Source organism: Macaca thibetana, chromosome X, assembly GCF_024542745.1.
Source record: "Macaca thibetana thibetana isolate TM-01 chromosome X, ASM2454274v1, whole genome shotgun sequence".
NCBI lineage: Eukaryota > Metazoa > Chordata > Mammalia > Primates > Cercopithecidae > Macaca > Macaca thibetana.
In genome coordinates, this window is record NC_065598.1 from 126,059,702 (window position 1) to 126,072,359 (window position 12,658).

The 12,658-nt window shown below is 36.9% G+C and overlaps 1 long non-coding RNA gene across 1 annotated transcript in view; it reads right to left on the reverse strand.

Annotated features, from left to right (window-relative positions):
- Window positions 1–1,100: 1,100 nt before the first annotated feature.
- LOC126945709 (uncharacterized) overlaps window positions 1,101–12,658 on the reverse strand; it is a 40,857-nt gene continuing 29,299 nt past the window's right edge. The window contains exon 3 of the long non-coding RNA XR_007722536.1: window positions 1,101–1,153. This is a non-coding gene — a long non-coding RNA (uncharacterized LOC126945709). The remainder of the gene's footprint in view (window positions 1,154–12,658) is intronic.

The window sequence follows — 12,658 nt, forward strand, 5'->3', positions numbered from 1 at the left end:
CACTGTTAAGCATCACAGTGTTTTGCGAAAATATTTTCAGAATGGTTATATGCAGTCTGCTTCCTACTGCTCAAAAGTTTTTTTAGAAAAAAACTTAAAAATCAACATGTCTTAAAAATATTTTTCAAACCAAAACAAATGTCTCAAAAGCTATTTGCAGATACGATGATTAGTAAGATGATTCAGCCCTGAGGAATATTTTCTCTAGTGTTATTCTGATGCTTACACTTTGAGGATTTGATTTAGTCAGATTATTTTCTCAAAACTATGTTTATTTTCTATCTATCCTGAAACTCAGCTAACAGACCAAAGAAATTCAAACCTTAAAGCTACAACACAAAACATTTATCGAATAAACGAATCATTTTTTCCTTTTTTTCTTGGCTGCCAGGAAACTCAGAGTTATGTTAGGTAGAGGAAACTGTTTCACCCTTGGTTCTCCCTTTCTCTACATGATTTTCCTATCATTCCTTTGATCTTTATTTATCTGCCCTATTTCTCTGAATTTTTATGTTAATCTGTTTCAAATCCATTTTGGATGTAGATGGAACTACATCTACGGATGAATCTATGGAAAGATGCCCAGTTGCAGTAGTACTCATATAAATGCAAATTTTAAAATTCACAAAATATTGCTTAACACACATTTGAATGGCAAAGTTATAAAGCCAGATAATATTATGAGCTGATGATGATATGATAAATCATATATTAAGTTCTGTTTGTTGGAGTGTGAAGTGGTAGAGCCACTCAGGAGAGCAATCTGAAGGTGTTTAATGAAATTAAATATGCATAAACTCTATGAATGAGTTTATAATTCTGTAACAGAACCATTAAGGGACATGTGCAAGGATGTTTATAAAATCATTGTTTGTGATAGCACTGAAAGCAATCTAGATTTCTATCACTAAAAGACTGAATAAGTAAAATCTGACATATGCACATGCTAAGGATACTATGTAAAGTCAGAACTCTAGTAAAGATACACATCTTAGCCCTAGCTACCATAATAAAATGCCATAGACTGGGTGGCTTAAATAACAGAAATTAATTTTCTCACAGTTCTGGGGGCTAGAAGTCCAAGATCAGGGTGCTAGCATGGTTGAGTTCCAATGAGGGCTCTCTTCCCAGCTTGCAGATGGTTGCTTTCTCACTGTATCCACACATGGCACAGAGGGAGAGAGAGAGAGAGAGAGAGAGAGAGAGAGAGAGAGAGAGAACTAGTTCTCTGATATTGCTTCTAGGGAGAGAGAGTTAGTTCTCTGATATCACTTCTTATAAGTGTACTAATCCCATCATGAGGGCTCTGTAATCATTACCTCATCTAACCCTCCCAAGATCCCGTTCTAACTACCAACACATTGGGAGTTATGGCTTCAACATATGAGTTCTGGGGGGACACATACTTTCATTCCATAACATTTTGCCCCTAGCCCCCCAAAATTCATGTCTTTCTCACATGCAAAATATATGCAGTCCATCTCAACAGACCCAAAAGTCTTAACTCAGTCCAACAACAACTCTAAAGTCTTAAGTGCAAAGTATCATCTAAATCGTGTATGAGTGAGACTCAAGGTACAATTTGTCCTGAGGCTAAATTTCTCTCTAGCTGTGAACCTGTGAAACCAGACAAGTTATGACTGAACTTGCTTTGTGTTTTTTTCACTGAGATTCTGGAAAGGAGATCCTTGGAGGATCGTGTATGAGTGAGACTCAAGGTACAATTTGTCCTGAGGCTAAATTTCTCTCTAGCTGTGAACCTGTGAAACCAGACAAGTTATGACTGAACTTGCTTTGTGTTTTTTTCACTGGGATTCTGGAAAGGAGATCCTTGGAGGAGCAGGGGAGAAATTGGGGATATTTTGCCTAGGGTTGAGAGATGTCTTGGCTGTCTTTAGATGTCAGAGGATTTGTCATTTGCAGAGACAGAACTGTGTCTTATAGCTCCAGAGAAAATCCCTAGGCTGTAGAAATAAGTCTTCAAAGAGATAACATTACTTAATGGGTAAAACAAATCAAAAGCACAGTAATATTAATAGCTGCTGCTTCCATTTACTGATCACTTACTAGGTGCCAGGCTCTGGGTTGAGCATTTTAAATTCATTATCTTAATTTGTTCTCTCAGAGATGCAATGAACTAAGTGTTCAAACTACCCCTTCAGAAAACTGGCATAGGAAAAAAAATACAAAATTGACTATATAGAAACTTTGTTCCTAGAATTTAATCAAATTAAAATTAATCTTTTCAGTAGTAGAACTGTTTTTTCCACTAGATTTCAGGGCATGAAATTCCATTAAGACATAGAGCATTGGCTGGGCGCGGTGGCTCAAGCCTGTAATCCCAGCACTTTGGGAGGCCGAGACGGGCGGATCACGAGGTCAGGAGATCGAGACCATCCTGGCTAACCCGGTGAAACCCCGTCTCTACTAAAAAATACAAAAAACTAGCTGGGCGAGGCGGCGGGCGCCTGTAGTCCCAGCTACTCGGGAGGCTGAGGCAGGAGAATGACGTAAAACCCGGGAGGCGGAGCTTGCAGTGAGCTGAGATCCGGCCACTGCACTCCAGCCTGGGCGACAGAGTGAGACTCCATCTCAAAAAAAAAAAAAAAAGACATAGAGCATCATACTATACCTGTATCTACCACCCATGTGATGATCATTTCCTGAACTCTGAGGACCAGCTCACAGACTTCCTTGACACTCCAAGTTCTGTCCTCATCCTGGGTGTCCTCAACAATATACACATGGAAGTCCCACCCCAAACACCCTGGCCTCATATCTCTCTGACCTTTAACTTCTGAGCGCCTCAACCACTCCCATTCACTTGGCATCACTGGGCGTGGCTTCAACTCCAATATCCCACTGAGGCCCAAATCTCCTAATGAAGGCTGGGTCCATGCCATTTGCTCTTTGGCTTCACTGAGGGGTCCAGCGCTCAAGACCTTCCTTTTCTCTTCACTTTTTTCCTTGTCCAGCCTAGATCTTGGAGCATATTGATTTAGTATTGACTGCCTCTTCGTCCCCTTGCCCTCCAATGACCACATCTGCACTGTTTAGCCTCAGTTTTTAGTCTCTCCAAACCAGTGACTTCTCTGATGTCATAATGGCCACTGTGGGAGAAAGGAGCAGCACCCCAAGTATTGTTGCCTCTAACAGAATTTCCAACCTCAGTTGGTCCTGCTGGCCACCCTGCAATCCTTTCACATGCCTCAGGTCACCTCTTTCTCCAATTTTCCTCCTATCTGTACTCCAGGTTTTTTCATCACTCCTCTCAAACAACAGCCCCTTTCACTCTACTGTCACCACACCCCATACAATGGCTCAGACTCCTACTTCATAAAGGAGATCGAGGCTAACTTCAGCTCCTTGCCCCCATACCTACAAAGGTCTCTTTGGCTTCATTAGCTCTCACTTCGCATTTCTCTTTTACTTTCAGAAGAACTGGCCCTCATCCTCTAGTTTCTCCACTTTTGCTCTGTACACCCTCCTCTAATTTTCCTTCTCCTATCTCCCCTAGAACCTTGCTTACACTATTATCCATTCTCTTTCCTGACTCTTTATTCCCTCTCTCCCTACCAGTTTCCTAACCTCAGGTTATTCATATGCTCAACTGTCCCTCTTCTTTAGAAATCTTTTCTTGGCACCACTGCCCCCTTCATCTACTATTAAAGCTCCTCTCATCTTTTAAGCCTAAAAAACAGTAGTCTATACCCAATCTCAGCTTTATCACTTCCTATTCTTTTTTCAATTCAGTGTAATCAATCATACCACTCCACTGTGCTACATTTACCATGATTGCTCTTTAGTCTTGCTCTTACTTTTTATTACAGTTGTATTGAAGCATATAATAAATTGCACATATTTAAAATATATATTTTGATGAGTTTTGACACATGTATACACCCATGAAACTATCACCTCAATCAAGATAATGAACATATCTATCACCAACAAAAGTTTCAAGATACCCTTTGGTAAACCAAACAGCCCACACACAGTCCCTAAGCAGCCATTGATCTGCTTTTATCAACACAGGTTAATTTGCATATTTTAGAATTTTATATAAATGGATTCAGACAGGATGTACTCTCTTTTGTCTGGCTTATTTCACTCAAAATAATTATTTTGAGACTCATCCATGTTGTGCATGCATCAACAGTTTGCTCTTTTAAATTGCCGAGTAGCATCCCACTGTACAAATATGCCACAATTAATTTATCCATTCTCCTGTTGATGAACATTTGGGTTGTTTACAGTTTGGGGCTGTTTTTAATAAAGCTGCAATGAGCATTTGTGGGTTAGTATATATGCTTTCATTTCTCTTGGGTAAATAGCTAGGAGAAGAATGAGTGGGTTGTAAGGTAGGTATATGTTTAACTTTTTAAGAAACTGCCAGATTGTTTTCCAAAGTGAACATACCATTTCATATTCCCATGAGGAATGAATGAAAATTCCAGTTGTTCTACATCCTCACCAACATTGGTATGGTCAGTCTTTTCATTTCAGACGTCCTAATGGATGTGTAATGATATCTCACTGTGGTTTTCATTCACATTTCTTTAATGACTAATGGTGTTGAACATCTTTTCATGTGTATATTTGCCATTTGTATTTCTTCTTTTGTGAAGTGTCCATTCTAATCTATTGCCTATTTTTAGTGTATTGCCTATCTTCTTATTACTGAGTTATAAAAGTTCTTTACATATTCTAGACACAATTCCTTTATTGGATATGTGATTTGTAAATGCTGTCTCCCACTTGTGACTTACCTTTTTATTTTACTAATAGTGCTTTTTAGGAAACAATAGTTTCTATTTTTGATGAAGTCCAATTATCAATTTTGCTTAAGTTCTCATGCTTACTGTATTCTATTTAGAAAATATTTGCCAGATGTAAAGTCACTTAGAATTTCTATTAAGTGTTGTGCTGGAAGTTTTATAGTTTTAGCTCTTACTTTTAAGTCTTTGATCCATTTTGAGTTAAATTTTGTACATAGCATGAGATAAGGGCTGAGGCCCTATTTTTTTGTATGTGATAATTCCATTGTTTCAGCATTGTTTGTTGAAAAAGATTTCCCCATTAAATTGCCTTGCCATCTTTGTGAAAAATTAAATGACCTTATATGTGTAGGTCTATTTTGGACTCTCTATTCTGTTCTATTGATATATAAGTTTGTTTTTACACCAATACTATACTGTCTTGATTATTATACCTTTACTATAAATCTTAAAACCAGACAGTTATTTGTTTTTTGTGAAAGTTGTTTTTGACACATCTAGGTCCTTTGAATTCCTATGTAAATTTTAGAATCAACTTGTCAATATCTATAAAGAAGCCTCCTGGGATTTTGAATGGGATTATGATGAATCTCTAGATCAATTTGGAGAGAACTGAAATCCTACCATTATTGAGCTTTCTGATCCATAAACATATCATTCCACTCATTTGGGTCTTTGAAAATTTCTTTCAGCAATATTATGTACATGTTTTCCATGTTGTTTGTCAAATTTATTCCTAAGTATTTTATATTATTTGATGGTATTGAAAATAATATTTAAAATTTTTCAAATTTCTTTTGTTTGTTGCTAGGGTAAAAAAAAATTGATTTTTGTATATTGACCTTGTATCCTGCAACCTTGCTAAACTCACTTATTACTTTTAGTAGCTTTTTTGTAGATCCCTTTCGATTTTCTACAGGAGATGATCCTGTAGTCTGGGAATAAAATATCTTTGTTCCAAATACATATGTCTTTTATGTATTTTCACACCTTATTGTATTCAGTATGGTCTCCAGTAAAATGTTGAACAGAAGTGGTGAAAGTAGACACCCTTACCTTACTCCTGATCTTTGGGCAAAAGCATTCAGTCTTTCAGCATTCAGTGTGATATTAGCAGTAGGCTTTCCATTTAGCAGTTTGAAGATGCTCTCTTCTATGGCAGGTTTGCATAGAAGTTTCTATCTTTAACACCAGGAGTGGACATTGAATATTGTAGAATGTGTTTTTGCTACATTACTAAGAGAATTATATGGATCTTCTTTGTTAATATGGTGAATTATTACATATTGACATTTTCAAATATTAATCCAACTTTGCAATCCTTGAATAAATTTCACTTAACTATGATGTAGTATCTTCTAAATGTATTACTGGGTTTGATTTCATAAAACTAGTTAAACATTTTAATGCATATGCTTGTAAGAGATATTGATATATAGTTTTCTTTACTTGTATTGATTATGACTGGTTTTGGTCTCAGGGTAATGCTGGCTCATAGACTGAGTTGTAAAGTATCCCCTCATCTTTCTATTTCTGGAAATGTTTGTGTAGGGTTGGTATTATTTCTTTCTTCAATATTGGGTAAAAATGACCGGAAAAGCTATCTGATCCTATAATTTTTTATGCAGAAAGGTTTTCAACTACAAATTCTTTCTTCTTGAGTGAGCTTTGGTAGCTTACATCTTTTAAGAAACTTGCTGATTTCATCTAAGTTGTTGAAACTATTAGCCTAAAATTGTCTATAATATCCTTTCATTATCTGTAAAATCTGCAGTGGTATCACCCCTCTCATTCCTGATATTAGTAAATTGTGTCTTCTTTGTGTTTTTTTTTTTTTTCCTGAACAGTCTGGCTAGAGGTTTAACAATTTTATTGATCTACTCAAAAAATTAGCTTTTGGTTTTGTTGATTTTCTCTATTGTTTTTCTGTTTTGCATAATATTTTATTGATTTCTACCCTTATGTTTATGTCCCTCTTTCTCCTTACTTTGAGCTTAATTTGCTTTTACTTTATAGTTTCTTAAAGTAGAAGTTTAGATTATTGATATGAGCCCTTTCTTCTTTTCTAATATAGCCTTTCATAGTATAAATTGTCCTCTGAGCACTACTACTTCAGCTGCAATCTGCAAAATTGGTATTTTGCATTATCATTTTTATTCACTTCAAAGTATTTTCCATTTCTTATGAGTTCCTATTTGACCCATGGGTAACTTAAGTGTATTGTTCAGGATTTTTTTTTAATAGTTGGGAACTTTTCAGATGTCTTTCTGTTACTGGTTTCTAATTCAATTCCATATTGATCAGAATATATTTGTATAATTTTACTATTTTTTAAAAGTATTCAGGTTTGTTTTATGAGCCAGAATATGGTCTATCATGATAAATGTTCTATCTGTACTTGGAAAAATATTTATTCCAATACTTTGGATGAAGTGCTCTATAAATGTCACTTAGGTCAATTTCATTGAAAGTGCTTTTTAAGTCTTTTCTAATCTCACTAACCTTCTACTTTTCTATAATTTGTTGCTACTATAGTTTGGATACACCTCCAAGCCTTAGGTTGAAATTTAATCCCCAACGTTGGAAGTGGAGCCTAATGAGAGGTGTTTGGGTCATGGGGGCTGATACCTCATGAATAGATTAGTGTCCTCCCTGAGATGAGGGAAAGTGAGTTCTTGCTCTCTTAGTTCCCGCAAAAGCTGGTTGTTAAAAAGAGCCTGGAACTTCCCCACACCTTGTTTTCTCTCTTGCCGTGCAATCTTTGTACTTGCTGGCTCCCTTTTGCCTTCTGCCATGAGTGGAAGCTCCCTGAAGCCCTCATCAGAAGCAAATGCTAGCTCCATGCTTCTTGTATAACCTGAACAACTATGAGCCAAGTAAAATTATTTTCTTTAAAAATTACCCAACCTTAGATATTCCTTTATAGCAACACAAAATAGACTAAGACAGAAGGGTAGTGAAATTTCCAACTATAATCGTGGATTTGTCTAAGCTCTATCAGTGTTTGCATCATGTATTTTTGAACCTCATTATATAAGATTATTATGTATTTTTAATGAATTAACCATGTTAACATTATGAAAAGACCCTCACTGGTCTGAAATCTACTTTGCATGTATTGATATAGCCAGTTTAGCTTTCCTGTGTCCATTGTTAGCATGGTTAACAGGTTTCTTTCAGTGCTTTTAAAGATATTGTTTTCTGATGTCTTAAAACTTGCATCGTTTCCAACAAGAAATCTGCTGTCTTTCTTATAATTGTTCCTCTTTAGGTAATGTGTCTTCCACCACCTGCCTAACCTACCCCACTCCCTGTCCCCTTGTAAATAAAGCTTCTTTTAAGATTTATCTTAAAGATAACATTTTATCTTTATCACTGATTTTAAGCAATTGGGTTATGATGTCCCTTGGTGTAGTTTTTCACAATTTTTATGCTTGGGATTTGTTGAGATTCTTAGATATGTGGGTTCATAATTTTTATCCAATTTGAAAAATATTCAGCCATTATTTCTTAAAATATTTTTTCTGTCCTCCCTCCTCCTTTGATGACTCTGATTATGTCTATGAGGCTGATTTCAATGGTCTCACAGCTCACTAACACTATGTTGATATTTTTTATTTTTCCTCTCTTTGTTTAATTTTCAAGTTTCTAATGCTATGTCTTCAAATCCAGTAATCTTTTCTCTGCAAGTTCCTTTTTCACCATTTACCCCTTAAACACTGATGTTTTATTAGGGATCATTTTTATGCCACCTTTTCTTCTCGCTCTGCACACTCACACACTTCTAGGGCTTCAGTTACCATTTTTATTTTGATCACTGCCAAAACTGCATCTTTAGACCAGACCATTCAGTATTCTAGTATTTCTGACTGCCTATTTGACATCTTCCCCTGCTTAACCCTGCACTTTGGCTTATACAGAAACTATTATCTCCTCCTGTAGGTTTTATCACAGTAAATAGCAACACAAAACAACTGGTTACCCAAACATGAAACATGGGTCTCATTCAAGACCCTTTTTGAAGGCTTATATATTGTTTTAGGCATTTATGTATACCTATGTTTCTAGCACAATGATAGCATATTAAAATGCTTAGTAAATGTTTATTGATGTATAAAGTTATTTTTCCATGGGTTTAAAATTTGTAAGAGTCATGATAGGATTTGAATCTAGATTTTTATGAATTTAAATCCCTGTTTCATCCACTACATGATATTATCTTCAAGGTAAATAGTCCAATTCCTTAAATCTTTATTTCTTGAAACTTCTCTATTCTTGTACAGTCTTTCCATGTGTATTTTAAAGTATGAGACTTTTAAGTCTGGAAATCTATAGAAAGTATGGAAGTTTGTATTTTCTAAAGATCGCTATAACAATGTCATATTCCATGTGCTGTTTTGCAATGCCACTACCTCATCAAGAAGTAGAGTCTATTTTTCTACCTTTTTGAGTCTGAATGGGACCTGTGACTGCTTTTGCCAATACAATATGATAGAAGTGATGCTGTTACAGTACTTGGAATAGCTCTTAACTGCTCTGGAAATTTTCACTGATTTCTTGAAAGCCAGCCAACATGTGATTACCCTAAGACCACCAATGCTATGAAAAGCTCAAGTCATATGGAGTGGGCCTGGAGGATGAGATGTCATATTGAGGTGGGGCACAAGGTTCCAGACCTTGAGGTGACCGACATGTAGGTGCAGAAGCTATCTTGAAAGTGGAGTGTCCAGTCCCAGCTCTCCAGCCAGCTCCACATGAATGAGAAACAAACCACTAGGCAAGGCCGTCTCAAATTTCTAATCCATGAAATAATGAATAACATAAATTTGTTGCTTAAGGCCACTAAATTTCGGATGGTTTGGTACACAAGAACAGACAAGCAAAATGGAAGAGAAGGAAATATGACTAACATGCCTATAATCATGGAAGGTTTAGACCAAAATCTTTTTTTCCTAAGCCCCAAAATACCAAGAAAAGGAAGTCAACCTAGAGGGTAAGAAGATTGAATAAGGATATATAAGAGGCTTCCTTAATACCCTCATCAGGAAATAAATACATAGAGCTTGAGACACCTACACCTTTAAAATGGTGAAGAAAAAATATATATGACTTCCAAACAGGCAAAAAGTAAAATAAAATAAAATAAAATAGGATTGCTTTTCAATAGTACAGATGGCAAAGAGCAAGAAGAAGATGCAGCTATTTTGGAGGGCAGAAAGAGTATTCCCCAAAGTCATGACTAGCTTGAATAATGGGTTAAATATAAAAGAATTTAGCAGTCATTAGTGAAAAGTGATGCAATTGAGTTCAACCTGCATATGTATACAAATAATTAAAATGACCAGTGAGAAAATAATTTAGGTGCCAGTAACTGCTTAAAGATAATAACTTCTTAAACCACATTATTAGAAGTGGAAAATTCCAAATGAAGAAGGCTGATCAGCTTTTTTTACTCAGAAAAAAACCTGGAAGATTGTCCTCAGTTATGTGAGCAATTGGGAGAATTCGAGGACACAAAGCCATACCACGTGGAGAAACTGTTGACTTTTTAGGTCTGTGTCAACCAGGAAAGTCTTTGAAACTATATATTTAGATGCATTCTTGAAATTCTGAACATCTCACACAATTCCTTAATACCTAGTCCCAGCCTAGATCCACTGTAATGGTGTTCTTCAAATCTAACTGCATAATACTCTAAAGGGGTCTGGAAAGGCAGAGCCCAGAGGGAGAATTGCTTCTGGGCTTTCTCATTGCAAGATTTGATTAAGGCAGGCTTTCCCGTAAGACTTCTGAGGTAGACTGGGGTGGGTCTTGTTTGGATGTCCCTGTTATCTCACAAACAGGAAGGATTTCCAATTTCCCACTTAGAAAGAACCAGCAGGCCTGGGGTCAAGGTCAGTTGGACGTGACTTCACCAGAGTTTTGCCCCTGTGTGCTTGCTTTGTGATGTATGACTCATCATAATTAAATTTTGAGCTAGATTAACTATAATTCCTGCACTTATTAGGCGATCAGTGTTTAAAGCCCTTGTAAAAGAGGATGAGCTGTTCATTCTGATAATGCAATTAACTACCCAACAGAGCTAATATTTTATTTTAGGGAAGAGTAATTTTTGATTAATGATGCATTTTATTTCCCAAATCCCTGCAGCAGTGGGTCACATCTTCGGTGAGAAAGCCAAAGAAAAAGGGTAAAATTAGAAAACTTGGAGTGTTTGGAGGCAGATTAGTGTGGATTCTACAGAGCTGGCTGCTCCCTTGGAGCCCACTCCCAATTCCTGAACTTCTGCTCTCTTGGGCACACATGTACCCCAGGATTGTCCACAGCAGAATACACCTCAAGAGTATTTTTGGGGAGCGTAAATCTCCCTTGTCCCAATTTCTTCTTACAGAAACAGGATATAACATCAGCATTTCTGAAGTTCTTTGGCTATGGGATGCTATTTAATTCCATTATTCCCAGAGCAAGATCTATGTGAAGAGAGGACTGGTTGGGAGGGATCCAGAAATGCTTCCTGGAAGAAGTGATATTTGAAAAAAGTGCTGATTAATGGCTTGTGTGAGAATTGGGGTGCACTATTTGGGGTCAAGGACATCAGTTAGAAGGTTATTTTAGGAATCCAGTTGAGGTATCAGCAGGGAGATAAAGAGAAGCAGACATATTCAGCCAATATTAAAGAAGTAGAAATTTCAAGACTTGCCGATTGATTGGATATTTAGAGGACAGTGAGTGGAGAGTGTCAAGAAAAAGGTCTAGGTGCCTAATTTGCATGATGAAGCATATGATAGTAGATTAGGTGGAAAAGCATGTTTGTGTGGGAAGTTTATTTCTTCTGGAATGGTGGAAGAGATTTCGAGTTGGAGTTAACTGTGGTACATCAAAGTAGAGATGTACAATGGGGCAACTGGATTTCTGGGACATGGACTCAGAAAAGAGAAGATACAGATTTAGAGGTTATTGGTGAAGTGGTTGCAACCAGGAGTGTAGACCATATTGCTCAGGAATGGCATCTTCAAATTAGACTATGAGAAGAGGACCAGGAACTAAACTAAAAAAGACTAAGTCCAAAGGAGTAAGCCAAGGAGGAGCCAGGAAGGAGACTGAGCAGAAACAGGTATCAGTGGCTTTAACTTTGGGGAACTGAGGACCATTGAAGCAAAGGGCAGGAAAAATACCTTGAACAAAATGAATCTGCATCCTCAACAAGTGGAATTCATGGGAGATAGGCCGAGGATGACACCACATGTTTAAAGTTTAGCACAGGTAAGGGCATAGAAGGTGAACTGGGAAAGGTGCCAAGGCCAAAATTTCAGTGAACAAACTTGAGCATTTTCAAGTACGGAGATTTCTCAAAGAACTAAAAATAGAACTACCATTTGATTCAGCAATCCTACTACTGGGTTTATCCTGAAATGAAAATAAATCATTATTTTTTTAAATGCCTGCACTCACATGTTTATCACAGCACTAGTTACAATAGCAAAGTCACAGAATCAACCTATATGTCCATCAACGGATGACTGGATAAAGAAAATGTGGTGTATGTATACACCATCGAATACTACTCAGCCATAAAAAGAATGAAGTCGTGTTTTTTTCCACGAAGATGGATTGAACCGGGGGCTATTATCTTAAGTGAAATAGCTCAGTACCAGAAAGATAAATACCACATGTTCTCACTTAGAAGTGGAACCCAAACAATGGATACACATGAACATACAGAGGGAAATAACAGACATTGGAGACTCCAAAAGGTGGGAGAGTGGGAGACGGCTAAGGATTGAAAAATTACATATTGACTACAATGTTCACTCTTTGGGGGGATGGGTACACTAAAAGCCCAGACTTCACCACTAGGCGATATATGCATGTAAGAAATC